This window comes from Dasypus novemcinctus, chromosome 7 (assembly GCF_030445035.2).
Source record: "Dasypus novemcinctus isolate mDasNov1 chromosome 7, mDasNov1.1.hap2, whole genome shotgun sequence".
In the NCBI taxonomy this organism is placed as follows: domain Eukaryota; kingdom Metazoa; phylum Chordata; class Mammalia; order Cingulata; family Dasypodidae; genus Dasypus; species Dasypus novemcinctus.
The window spans coordinates 78,792,274-78,806,444 of NC_080679.1; the positions used below are offsets into that span (position 1 = coordinate 78,792,274).

At 40.1% G+C, this 14,171-nt stretch overlaps 1 protein-coding gene across 1 annotated transcript in view; it reads right to left on the reverse strand.

Moving 5' to 3' along the window:
• Nucleotides 1-11,581, reverse strand: part of PPIG (peptidylprolyl isomerase G) — a 50,987-nt gene extending 39,406 nt beyond the window's left edge. The window contains 1 exon segment of the mRNA XM_004460800.3: nt 11,429-11,581. The gene's annotated coding sequence lies outside the window, so the exon portion shown is untranslated.
• Nucleotides 11,582-14,171: the final 2,590 nt, after the last annotated feature.

Consider the following 14,171-nt stretch of genomic DNA (forward strand, 5'->3'; position numbering starts at 1 on the left):
AAAGGCAGATTCAAAAAGCACTCAAAATAGTCTGAGTTGCGTAGTTATGGCATTGGGGAATACATCATGGGGTACCTAGTAGTGAAAATAAGACGGGTGGTCTACTAAATTTCTTCTGAATCTGTATAAACAGAAGAGTTCTAGGTCAAAACAAAATTCTAACTCAAATTACAGACACAGAGAATCACAGCCCCTAATAAATCCCAGAATTGAGACAGTTTATAGACCCAGAGCCCCGGGGGAAAGGATACTGTTAAACTGCCAAAAATTTATAGTTAATCTTCCTCTCATCTTTCCCCAAGGAGACCTATGGCCTTTTACCAGAATAACTGTGCATTGGGGAAAAGGAAATGATCAGACATTTTGGGGATTATTAGACACTCGCTTAGAAGTGACTAATTCCAGGAGACCCAAAACATCATTGTGGTCCACTAGTCAGAGTAGGGGCTTATGGAGGTAAGGTGATTAATGGAGTTTTAGCTCAGGTCCATCTCACAATTGGTCCACTGGGTCCCCAGACCCATTCTGTGGTTATTTCCCCAGTTCCAGAATGCATAATTGGAAAAGACACACTCAGTAACTGGCAGAATTCCCACACTGGATCCCTGCTTGTGGAGTGAGGGCTATTATGGATGGAAAGGCCAAGTGGAAGCCACTAGAACTGTCCCTACCTAGCAAAATAGTAAACCAAAAGCAATATTCCTTGAGTGATTGCAGAAATTAGTGCCATGATCAAGGATTTGAAGGATGCAGGGGTGGTGATTCCCATATCCCCATTCAACTCTCCTATTTGGCCTGTACAGAAAACAGATGGCTCTTGGAGGATGACAGATTATTGTAAATTTAATCACTCAGCGACTCCAATTGCAGCTGCCGTCCCAGATATGGTATCATTGCTTCAGCAAATCAACACATCCTCTGGTACATGGTATGCAGCTGTTGATTTGGCAAATGCTTTTTTCTCAATTGCTATTAGTAAGTACCACCAGAAACAGTTTGCTTTCAGCTGGCAAGGCCAGCAGTATACCTTCACTGTCCTGCCTCAGGGGTATATCAACTCTCCAGCCCTGTGTCATACTATTGTCCGCAGGGGTCTTGATCCTCTCTCCCTCTACAAGACATCATACTGGTCCATTACATTGATGATACCATGTTGACAGGACCTAACGAGCAAGAAGTAGGAAAGACTCTAGACTTATTGGTAAGGCATTTGCATAAGAGGATAGAAGATGAATCCAACTAAAATACAGGGTCCTTTCACCTCAGTGAAATTTCTAGGAGTCCAGTGGTGTAGTGCATGTGGAGATATCCCTTCCAAAGTGAAGAATAAGCTGTTGCATTTGGGCCCTTGCATGACGGAAAAAGAGGCACAAGGCTTACTTACACAATCTCTTCAGATTTTGGAGACAATACTTTCCTCATTTGGGTGTGCTACTCCGGCCCCTTTATCTGGTGACCAGAAAAGTTGCTAGTTTCGACTGGGAACCAGAACAAAAGGAGGCTCTGTGCCAGGTCCAGGCTGCTGTGCAAGCTGTATTACTACTTAGGCCATATGATCCAGCAGATCCAATGGTGCTGGAATTTTCAGTGGCAAACAGAGATGCTGTCTGGAGCCTTTGGCAGGCCCCTATAGGAGAATCACAATGCAGACCCTTAGGATTGTGGAGCTACTGGGCCTTAGTAGACGAATACTTAACCACAGGCCATCAAGTTACTATAACACCTGAGTTGCCTATCATGAGCTGGGTACTGTCTGACCCACTAAACCATAAAGTTGGGCATCCACAGCAGCACTCCATGATAAAGTGGAAGTGGTATATATCAGCAGGTCCTGAAGGCACAAATAAGTTACATGAGGAAGTAGCCTGAATGCCCACGGTCGTCATCCCTGCCATGTTACCTTCTCTTTCCCAGCTCACAGCTTTGGCCTCTTGGGGAGTCCCTTACAATCAGTTGACTGGGGATAAGAAAACTCGGGCCTGGTTTACAGATGGTTCTGCATGATATGTAGGTACTACCCAAAAGTAGACAGCTGTAGCACTGTAGCATCCCTGAAGGATAGTGGTGAGGGCAAATCCTCCCAGTGGGCAGAACTTCAAGCAGTGCAGCTGGTTGATTATTTTGCTTGGTAGAAGAAATGGTCAGAGGTGCATTTGTATACTGATTCATGGGCTGTTGCCAATGGTTTGACTGGATGGTCAGGGAACTGGAAGGAACACGATTCAAAAATTGGTGACAAAGATGTCTTGGGAAGAGTTATGTGGATAGACCTTTTTGAGTGTGCAAACACATGAAATTATTTGTGTCCCACGTGAATGGCCACCAGAGGGTGACTTCAGTAGAGGAAGATTTTAATAATCAAGTGGATAAGATGACCTGCTCTGTGGCTAATGCTCAGCTTCTTTCCCCAGTCACTCCTGTCACTGCCCAGTAGGCTCATGAACGAAATGGCATGGAGGTAGGGATGGAGGTTTTACATGGGCTCAGCAACATGAACTTCCTCTCACCAAGGCTGACATGGCTACAGCCTCTGCTGAGTGCCTAATGTGCCAGCAGCACAGACCCACACTCAGTCCCCAATATGGCACCATTCCTCGAGGTGACCAGCCTGCTACTTGGTGGCAGGCTGACTACAATGGACAACTTCCACCATGGAAGGGCAAATGATTTAACTGGAATAGACACAAATTCTGGATATGGTTTTGCATTTCCTGCACAAAATGCTTCTTCCAAAACTACCATCCATGGACTTACCGAATGTCTTATCTACTGCCATAGCATTCCACACAGCATTGCTTCTGATCAAGGAACCTATTTCACAGCAAATGATGTGTGGGAATGGGTACATGCCCATGGAATTCACTGGTCTTACCATGTTCCCCATCACCCTGAAGCAGGTGGATTGAAAGAATGGTGGAACAGCCTTTTTGAAGACTCAATTACGGTGCCCACTAGGTGGCAATACCTTGCAGGGCTGGGGCAATATTCTCCAGGAGGCTGTGTACACTCTAAATCAGCATCCACTCTATGATGTTGTTTTTCCCATAACCAGGATTCATGGGTCCAGGAATCAAGGGGTGGAAATGGGAGTGGCACCACTCACTATTACCCCTAGTGACCCATTAGGAAAATTTTTGCTTCCTGTCCTGCAACCTCAAACTCTGCTGGTCTATAGGTTTTAGTCCCAAAAGGAGGAATGCTGCCACCAGGGAACACATCCATGATTCCAATGAAGTAGAAGACTGCCCCCTGGCCACTTTGGGCTCTTCTTACCTCTGAATCAACAGGCAAAGAAGGGAATTAGTGTACTGGCTGGGGTGATTGATCCTGACTATCAAGGGGAAATACGAGTACATGTACATAATGGGGGTAAAGAAGAGTTTGCTGGAATAGGTGTCTAGGGTGTCTCCTGGTACTGCCATGTCCTATGATTAAAGTCAATGGAAAACTGCAACACAATCCAAGTAGTACTAACAATGGCCCAGAATCTTCAGGAATGAAAGTTTGGGTCACCCCACCAGGGAAAGAAACATGGCCAGCTCAAGTGCTAATGTGTATTAGAAAAAGGTAGTGACAAATATGAACTTCAGTTTCATGTCATAATATTTGAGGATATCAAGTTTAAGAGTGACTATTACCCAAGAACTTGCACCCTCTTCTGCAAGTTCTATAATGCGTTTCCAGTTGTATGCAGGACAGTTGAACATTGTTAGGTGGAATATATATATATATATATATATACACCTGTCTGTTATTGTTTTTACTTAGAGACTAAGTATGGTTTAAGGTAATGTGTATGGTTGCTGAGTTGACAAGGGGTGGACTGTGATGGTTAGGCTATTGTGTCAGCTCACCCAGGAAGTTGTGCCCAGTTGTTTGGTCAAGCAAGCACTGGGCTAACTGCAATACAAGGGCATTTATGGACTCTAGTCACCACTGACTTTACTGCAGTGGTAAATCATAGATAGCTGATTACAATGACATCAAACAGGGAGACTGCCATCAGCAATGTGAGTAAAGCTTTATCCAAAGAGTTGAATGCCTTAAAAGGGGAAGTGATTCCAGCATTGAATAAGAATTTCCAGCTCCTCTTTGGACAGCCAACATCTCCCAGAACGCATTAAGGACCTTCAATGGACTTCCATTGGAGACCCTGGTTGCAGCCTGTCTGCAGAACCTGGACTTGTGCATCCCCACTGTTACGTGAGAGACTCTGATAAAAACTCTTACTATGGACAGATGGCTCTTGTTGATTCTGTTTCCCTAAAGAATTTTGACTAATAGAGTTTACTTTGAGAAAATGTCTTGCGCTACCCTTAGAATCTGTGTACTTTTTGGTATGTTATACTTCAATAAAAAGTCTGAAAAAATATATCCCAAACAACTTTTGATTTCCCCAAAAAACTCAGTAAACATTATCACTGTCCAACCCAGCAACTAAGTAAACACTTGCAGTCTTCTTAGATTCCACTCTCCCTCATATCCCATTATCCAAATTATTAGGAAATTGGTTGTTTCTAGCTTCAAAAATTATCCCAGAGTCTCACTATCTTTTACCACTATTATTTTTTAAAACTCTGGACCACTGCAATAACCTCCAAATAGATGTCCCTGCTTTTACTCATAGTCTCGTACAATCTATTCTCCACAGAATAACTAGAATAATTCTTTTAAAACATAAACCCTATCACATCATTTTCCTGTTTAAAACTTTCTAATGACTAACCATGACACATAAAACGTCTTACCATAGATTTTAAGCCTCTAAACCAGTGCTAAGAAATATGAGCCACATACGTAATATAAATGTTTTAGTGGCCACATTTTAAAAAGCAAAAATAAGCAAGTTAATTTTAATGTCTCTTGCTTAACTTAATTATGCCCAAATATTATTTCAACACAAGTCAGAATAAAAGCATTATGAATTACATATTCTACATTTTACTAAGTCTTTGAAATTCAGTGTATATTTTACACTTAAGGCATTCTCAGTTCAGACTAGCCACATTTCAAGTGTTCGATAACCCAATGTTGGGAAGCAGATGTGGTGCCAGTGACTGAGCTCCCCTGCCTACTACATGGGAGGTCCAGGTTTGGTTCCTGACCTCCTAAAGAGGACAAACTAGACAGGAAGCTGAAAAGGAGTAAATACAGTATAGATCATTATCTCTCAGAATTGTAGATGAAAAAGTCTTAAAAAATATCAGCAAATAAAAGTCTTCATGAATAGCAGTGTTAGCATATTCACTGTCCAAATGATCCATAAATGCAAACTTAAGTTAAAATTGAAAAGCTGATTCCAAAATTTATCAAAATGGAAATGACCTAGAATACCTAGGATAATCCTGAAGAACAATAAAATTATATGATCTGTAATATTAAGATTATAAAGCTATAGTAATTAAGAAAATGTTTTGATAACGGATGGTAGTGATGGTAGCACAGTGTTGTGAACATAATTAACAGCAATGAATTATATATTTTAATGTGGTTAAATGGGGAAATTTGAATGTGGTTATAAAAGGGGCTGTATATATGCTACTAGAAAAAAAATTTTAAGCCATAGGACTGTACAAAACAATGAACCCTAAGGGAAATCACTGACTATAGTTAATAGTACAATTATAATAATAGTCTTTCATCAATTGTAACAAAATTACAACATTAAGGCAAGGTATTAATAATAGGGAGGTATGTGGAAACTGTATCTTCTGTATAATTTTTCTGTAAACCTACAACTTCTAATAAAAAAATTGAAAGGAGAAAGAATGTGAGGGAAGGAAGGATGAAAGGAGGAGAAACAAAGAGATTATTAATAATAATAATAACAACAGAGTCCAAATCAGGCCACCACATACATAGCCACCTAATTGTAACAAAAGTATTCCTCCGGTTCAACAGGGAAGGGGAGGAGTATGATAAAGGACGTGGTATTTTTAATTGGGTAAATCATTCAAAGAATAATATGGAAGTTTCACATAGTTTGAGAGAGCCTAGTTTTGAGACTTGGGTCTTGAAAAGTAGTAAATTATTTTTAGTTATTAATATGTGGAGCAAGTCTCTGCTCCTTCCCAGTTTCTTGGCTATTTCCTATGTGTTCTTAAGGATTCAATATAGCCAGATACTCTTTGGGAACTTCATCTTGACTTTCTAGGGTCAAATGAACTTTCAGTGCTGAATACTGTTCTCATTATTACCAACTTGTCTTAAAACTCTTTGAACTCAGAACCTTCATATTCTAAACACAAATTAAACTGCCTGGCTCAGGACCACATTATCAAATAGAAAGAACGCTAACTAATCCAGGTATGAGCAAAACTAGACTATTTTATTAATAATTCTGTGCTTTTCCCCTTAACCATATGGCTTCTCACATGGGATATTGCTAATATTTATCTCATCAGTAAATTCCCCATTCTCCATTAATTATCTCTTCAGTCTACTCCATGACTGAAACAGCCAATTCTTTTTTTCTGCCTTGTAGGCCTGCATTCTTTCTATTAAAAAACTGTTTTGGGTTTCTTTCTTTCTTTTTTTTTTTAATAATCTACTGTAACAGAGAGCACCTTCAAGACCAAAAAACAAAGATGGGAAATTCTCACCTGCTGCAATTTAATTAAACAGGTGACAATTTTAATACATGTCCACCTCTAAATGCAATCATATAAATTAAACTAAAACATGCCAGATGTTCAAGATTATGTTCAAGGAAGGCAATCGAACATGCATAACACCCTCTCTACCCCACCCCTAACACAGTTCATGGAGATCAAATTAGAATGAAAATGAATTGCTTTAAAACTATATTTAGGGGAATGGATCTGGCTCAAGTAGTTGAGCTCTTCCTTTTCATATGGGAGGTCTTGGGTTTGGTTCCCAGTGCCTCCCCCCAAAAAACAGTAGGGAAACGGATGTGGCTCAAGTGACAGAGCTTCCGCCTACCATATGGGAGGACCTGGGTTCAATCCCTGGGGACTCCTGGTGAAAAAGACAAAGAGAAAGAGTGCCTTGGTGGCAAGCCAGTGCCCTCGAGTGCCAGTGTGGTGAGCCAGTATCCTGCGCAAGTGAGTCCTGCCACCAAGATGATGATGCATCAAAAGAGAGACAAAGGGAGAGTCAAGGTGAAGCACAGCAGAAACCAGGAACTGAGGTAGCACAACTGACAGGGAACCTCTCTCCCCATCAGAGGTATCCAGGATTGAATCCTGGCGAATCCTAGAGGAGAGAAAATGAGAAGAGAAGACAACACAGACAGCAAAAACAGCAGGGCAGGAGGAGGGGAAGGGGGGAAAATAAATAAATAAATCTTTTAAATAACAAAACAAAACAAAAAAAAAGAGAGAACATGGCTGAAGTGGTTGAGCACCCACCTCCCACATAGGAGGTCCCAGGTTTGGTTCTCAGTGCCTCCTGAGAAAACAAAGACAGATAACAAGCAAAACAAATGAAAAAAGCTAACTCGGGGAAGCCAATGTGGCTCAGTGGTTGAGTGTTGGCTTTCCACATACAAGGTCATAGGTTCAATCCCTGGCTCCCTGTACCTCAAAAAACAACAAAACAACAAAAACAAACGGTATTTAAATACATTTATGAATGCCAAACTGCTAATGAATTAAATAAAAACAAGCTAACATTTTGAGGTGCATATCCAGGAAAGACAACTATGATATTCCATATAATGTTCCTTTCCTTAGTGTCTCTGACAAATGGTTACAAACCACTGGACCGGTAGGAACATGTTTATATGGACACTTGCTGGATTCTTAAATTAAATTAAATCCTTCAAAAAACATGAGAGAAAACCACAAGTTTAAATAAAGATATTATATACTTCTTACACATATACTTTGAGGGACACGAAAGTATAGCACACCTACATTAGTACCAAACCAAGTAAGCAAACACTAACTGGGAAATCTCTGCCAATATTCTAATACTGTATCCCTGCAATTATTTATTTTCTCATATGATAAATGTATCCCACTGATTATTTATACCATTCTAGCCCCATGTTATTCAATCCAGTAATTCCTACATAAAGAGCTATAGACTTCTGGAGTTTGAAGACCATCTGGTCTAATCTTCTCATATTATAGATTATGAACAAGAGACCTAGAGCTAAAATGGCTCAAAAGGCCAAGATCACAGGTGGAAAAGGTTTTCTGGTTTAGTACTCTCTACAACTTTACTGTAGAAACTAGCTTAATCACAGATATTTCAGATGTCTTATTTAATTTTACTCTCCACATTATGACCACTATGCAATAGTTTAATTATGAATAAATCTTAAGCTAAAGTTTATACATATTTGACAGCTTAATATTTAATGTTTCATTCATTTAAAAAACTGAGTCAGGGAGCGGATGTGGCTCAAGCAACTGAGTGCCTGCTTCCCACATGGGAGTACCAGTTTCAGTTCCTGATGCCTCCTAAAAAACAAAAACAAACAACAAGCAAAACAAAAGAGAAAACCAATTCAGGGGAACCAATGTAGCTCAGTGGTTGAGCACTGGCTTCCCACATACAATTGCACCCACACAGGGTGCAATCCCTAGTTCCGGTATCTCAAAAAAAAAAAAAAAAAGGAATCAAGGAATCAACCATGTTTTAACATTTAAAACTGATGTTTACTTTTATAAGTAAATATTAAATAGCTCAGTTTTGAGAAGAGGTTGGTGATCATTTTAATTCATCACTCTAAAATAAAGTACAAATGTTTTCCTACTGCCAGAAGTACAAAGCCCCAGTTATAGCAGTTTTCCCTAAATATTTGCAATATTGCCTGAAGTCAATTTCAAGACGTAAGTTTTCCCCTACAGAAATAAAAACATACTAACTGGGTGACAAGGGCAAAACCATCGACACATAAAGTAAATGAAAACTGCAACTTAGTGCTAATATTAAAACAAAAATTGAAACAAAAAAAGGTACAATACCACAATGCACCAGAAAGATTTGCAATGAACACTTCAAATCAATTGAATTAATTATTTATGGATTCCTATTACTTAGGACTGATAATACATTAGTATCTTAGGAGACTTAAAAACAGCCAACACATAATTCTATTAAAATATTCCACTGGTAAAATAGTAAGGAAAAAAAGTCAACATGCATTTTCTAAAAGGGGCACCTACTTAAAGAATTAATTGCAGATACTGTCACGATAACTAATAGAACTAGTTCATCCATCTACTACGAATGGTTACCCATTTCCCTATATGTAAAGAATGGAATGATGTCTGACAGAAAATCTAATTAAAAATATGCAAAATATTTTTAAAAAAGAGAAAAAAAAGGAGCAGGTGTAGCTCAGTTGGTTGAGTGCTTGCTTCCCATATATGAGGTCCCAGGTTCAATCCCTAGTGCCTTCTAAAAAAAAAAAAAGGAAAATAAATGCACACAATTTTAACAATTGATTGTGTGTATACATTTTCAAGCCTATAGCTGCTGATAGCTGGAAATCAAGGTAATGTCATTTTACAGATGAAGAAAGTTGGTTAAGCCCGGAACAATCCAAAACTTGAAACCTAGAAAGTTTTCATACTTGCATATTCCTGACAGAAGAAGCCAACCCTGGGAAGTGGACATGGCCCAGTGGATAGGGCATCTGCCTACCAACATGGGAGGTCTGTGGTTCAAACCTCGGGCCTCCTTGACCCATGCAGAGCTGGCCCATGCCCGAAGTGCTGATGCACACAAGGAGTGCCCTGCCATGCAGGGCTGTCCCCAGTGTAGGGGAGCCCCACGTGCAAGGAGTGAGCCCCATAAGGAAAGCCACCCAGGGCGAAAGAAAGTGCAGTCTGCCCAGGATGGCGCCACACAATGGAGAGCTGACACAACGAGATGACGCAACAAAAAGAAACACAGATTCCCGGTGCCGCTGATGAGGATAGAAGGGGTCACAGAAGAACACACAGCATGGACACAGAGAGCAGACAACTGGGGGAGGGGGAATAAAAAAATTAAAAAAAAGAAGTCAACCCTGATCATTGTCAGCAGAAAAGATTAGAAAAACCTTAAAAAGCAAATACAACAATTCAAAATATAGACTAATACAAGTTGACAAGACCCATTAGGATTTCAGGGAAGCAATAATAACGAATCAAAGAAAACATTAAGCAATGTATATGCACAGTTTAAGACAAGGAAGTACTCAATTTGTTATTTGTCAAAGAAAAAAAAAATCCAATTCCAAACGGTTACAAAAAGGGGGGAGAGGTGTGTGTACTAAAACAGTTAAAGTTTTCCGGTATATAGAAAATTTGAGGGAAAGAAGCAGCCATTCTAGACACCTGAGGCTTTCCTGCATTGATGGCACTATTTCAGAACTGATCTAAAATGTTCACCGCCAAAGAAAAATCATTATTGTTATGAACTAGCAATTAATGGCTATATATATACATACATATATATCTGCACTCTTCTATAGGGTTTTAGCTACTTTAATCCTAAATTCTAACTGTTCGTTGGGCGTATTTGTGGTCACTAACGCAAAAAAAAAACAAACAAAAAAAACTAGTTATTGCACAGAAACTACTACAGGGAAGAAATAAAAACCAACGAACAAAATGGTGCTTTTATAACATTTCCAAAAATGACTAGGCGTGCTCCATTCCCACAGATTTTGACTTAGCTCCTTCAAGGACGAAATTCTCACACTTCCCTTAAGACTCATGGAGCTCCAAAGCCACCACTTTCTTCCCAAGGAGTAATTTCAATTTCCTAAAAGGCCTACGCCACTCACAGTTCTTTGGGAACAAGGGAGAAATCTGCGACAGCTCAGGGATGAGTAGGTAAGACCTCGGGTTTAAATTTTTAGAAGAATGCTTAACTAAGTGGCATTGTCACTTAACTATGCACGACAGCCTCTCTGAGAGGAAAAGGTCGAAGTAGAAGGAAAAGAACCAGTCTAATTTTAACCCCTGCGATTCAGGCTTCTCGCCCGCCACTCTCCAACCTAACCTCACAGAACGTCAGGCTGCATCTCCTCGTCTCCGACTAACTCTCCCATGTACCCGGTAATAGTACTTAATCTTACGATTTTGAAGCACTAAGAATCACCCCGACTCTCCAGGATTCAGGCCGCCGTCGCTGCCGCCATATTACAGCTTGTGCGGCAAAATGCGTCAGGGAGGGAGGTGTGCGCTGGAGTGAGGAAGGCTGAGTCTGGCAGGGGGAGGGCCATTTGCCAGGCCCCGGAGGTTCGATTAGAAGCCTTCTCCAGCTGCAATAGCTGCAAGGCCAGCCCCACGGTCCTTATGGGCCTCCTACAGGTCCAGGAAGCCCCAATACCTCGAGGGGAAGACGGTTAACTCAGCCGGGCCTGTCGCGCCGGCTCCGCCCCTCTCCCCAGGCCTTTCCCGCTGTCGTACCCAGAACTGTTGCAAAGACGCCGCCGAAATAAAACGGGCCTCGCGCCAGCTACCTGCACCGGTGCAATTTCTTCTTCTCTTCAGGGTCCGGTCCTTTAAAGCGCTTCAAATCTACCGCCGCCAGAAAAGGCGCTAAAGCCCACTAACCGCCTCCCTCCCCCACGGCTCAGTCCCGGCGTGGAGGGGTAATGTCGCGCCGGAAATACGTCACGGATTGGTTGACGGTGCCTCTTGGCGTTCTGTTACTTTCGTCACCACGGCGTTCCCAGGAGTCTTAAGATGTGGGTACATGATAAATGCTTAGTTTATATGTTTATGTTTGGGTTGGTTGAAAGCCCTGTTACAATCAAAATGCTATATATGGTTCTTAAAATGTAGTACTTCATTAATTGACTCTTTGCCAAGTTGTTGGGAGAGAAGTCTGCCTTTAAGGAGCTTCCAATTTTGCTGTTAGTTGATGCTGTGACACAAAGTCGGAAAACCAGAAATGTACAAAGTGCTATTTGAGCACAGAGAAGGAAATTACAGAGGACAATGAGATTTTCTTTTTTTTTCTTTCTCTTTTCTAATCATAACAGCAGCCCCATTATATAGATTATGTCTGTTTTACAGAGAAAGATTTGAGGCTCATGGAGAATAAGTGCCTCTCCCCTCAACAGCCTGTTCATAAATACCAAAGCAAGTCTTCCCCCCCCATTGTATAACTTCTTATTTTGAAAAAATTTCAAGCGTACAGGACAATCGCAAAAATAATACAAACCCCCTACTGAGAACTCCAACATATCCTCTAACCAGATATCCAGATCCACCAACTTTTAACATTTAGCCACATTTGCTATATCTTTCTTTTATTTTTTTTCTTCATTTATGGGGTCAGGGATTGAATTTGGGACCTCGTAAGTGGAAGGCCAGCACTCAACCACTTAGCCACATCAGCTGCCCTGAGTTGCTTTTTTTTTCATTTGTTTGCTGTTTGGTTTTTTGTTTTTAGGAGGTATCGGGAATCAAATCCAGGACCTCCCATGTGGGAAGCAGGGCTTCTACCACTTGAGCCACATCTGCTCCCCTATTTTCTAAACACTTGAGAGTAAGTTGTACACACCATGCTCCTTGAACACTTAATACTGCTTTCCCTGTACATTCCCTGAAAACAAAGATATTCACTTATGTCACTGCTTTGAGTATAGTTTATTAAGTTCAAGAAATTTAACATGATATAAGGCTTGTAGTCTATAGTATAATTTTTTCATATGTCCCAGTAATGTCTTTTTGGGTCTTTTCTCCTCTAATATTGGTTTCATTCCAGGACAATGAATTACATTAGTCATTGTCGACTTAGTTGCTCTATTTTCTTTAATTGTAGAAACATATATGCAACATAAATTTGCCCATCTCAGACACTCCCAGGCATACGATTCAGTGGGATTAATCACATTCACAATGTTGTGCTAGCCTTACTACCATCCAGCACTAAAAAAATTTTTTTTCATCACCCGGAACAGGAACCCTACATCCATTATGCATTCATTCTCCGTTCTTCCTCCCCCATGACTTGGTAACCTGTACTTTGTTCTGTCTCTATGAATTTGCATACTCTACCTATTTCATATAAATGAATCATAAAATTTCTGTTCTTTGTAGCTGACATTTCACTCAACAGGATGTCTTCAGAGTTCATCTATTTAGCAACATGTATCAGAACTACATTCCTTTTATGGTGGAATAATGTTCCAATGCTTGTGTTTTATTTATCCACTCATCTACTAACGGACAATTGGTTTGGTTCTGCCTTTTGGCTATCGTGGATAATGCTGCTATGAACAGTGCAATGCAAACACCTGTTCAAGTCCCTCTTTTCAATTCTTTGGGGTATATGCCTGGAAGTCCACATCATTTGGTAGTTCTGTGTCTAACTTTTTGAGGAACCACCATACTGTTTTGCAATGTGGTTGCACCATTTTACACTCCCACCAAATAATGTTTTTATTTCCCTACATCCTCGCCAGCACTTATTTTTTGTTTTTGTTTTTTAATAGCCATTCTTGCAGGTGTAAAGTGGCATCTCATTGTTGTTTTAATTTGCATTTCCCTAATGGCTAATGATGTTGAGCATCTTCTCATGTACTTTTTGGCCATTTGTATATCTTTGGAGAAATGTCTGTTCAAGTTGCTTGCCCATTTTTAAATTGGGCTATTTGTCTTTTTGTTGTTGTTTTGTAAATGGAATTATATATATTTTTTCTTGTGTGTCTGGCTTCCATGCTTAATATTGTGTTTGTGAAATTATCCATATTGCTGCATGCACAAACACAATATTGAGCAAGGAAGCCAGAAATTATTTCTAATTTCTGTATTGTACTCCATTTTTTCATGTTTACACATTCTGCTTTAAATGGATATTTGTAATGTTTTAAAGTTTTAGTTATTTTGATTAAAGCTCCTGTGAACATTCTTGTACCTAGGGTATTGGAGTACATGGATTTGCACGTCTGTGGGAATATACCCAGGGGTTGAATTGTTAGATCTTTGGATATGGGTAGGGTCAGCTTTGGTAGATACTGCCAGTTTTCCAAAGCGGTTGTACCAGTTTATTCTCATTGTGCATACTCTTTTATTTAAGTGAGAGCTCTCATTGACAACAGAAATCCACCTTGACCTAGCTTAGGTAAAAAAAAGGAATGTATTGCTTCACACTGTTGGACAGTGTGGTAGCTTTAAAATAAGTCCCAATTTCTTCAATACTCTTCTCTTCAAGAAATGTAGCCTAATTCCCCTAATTAGTGACTTGCTTCTAAC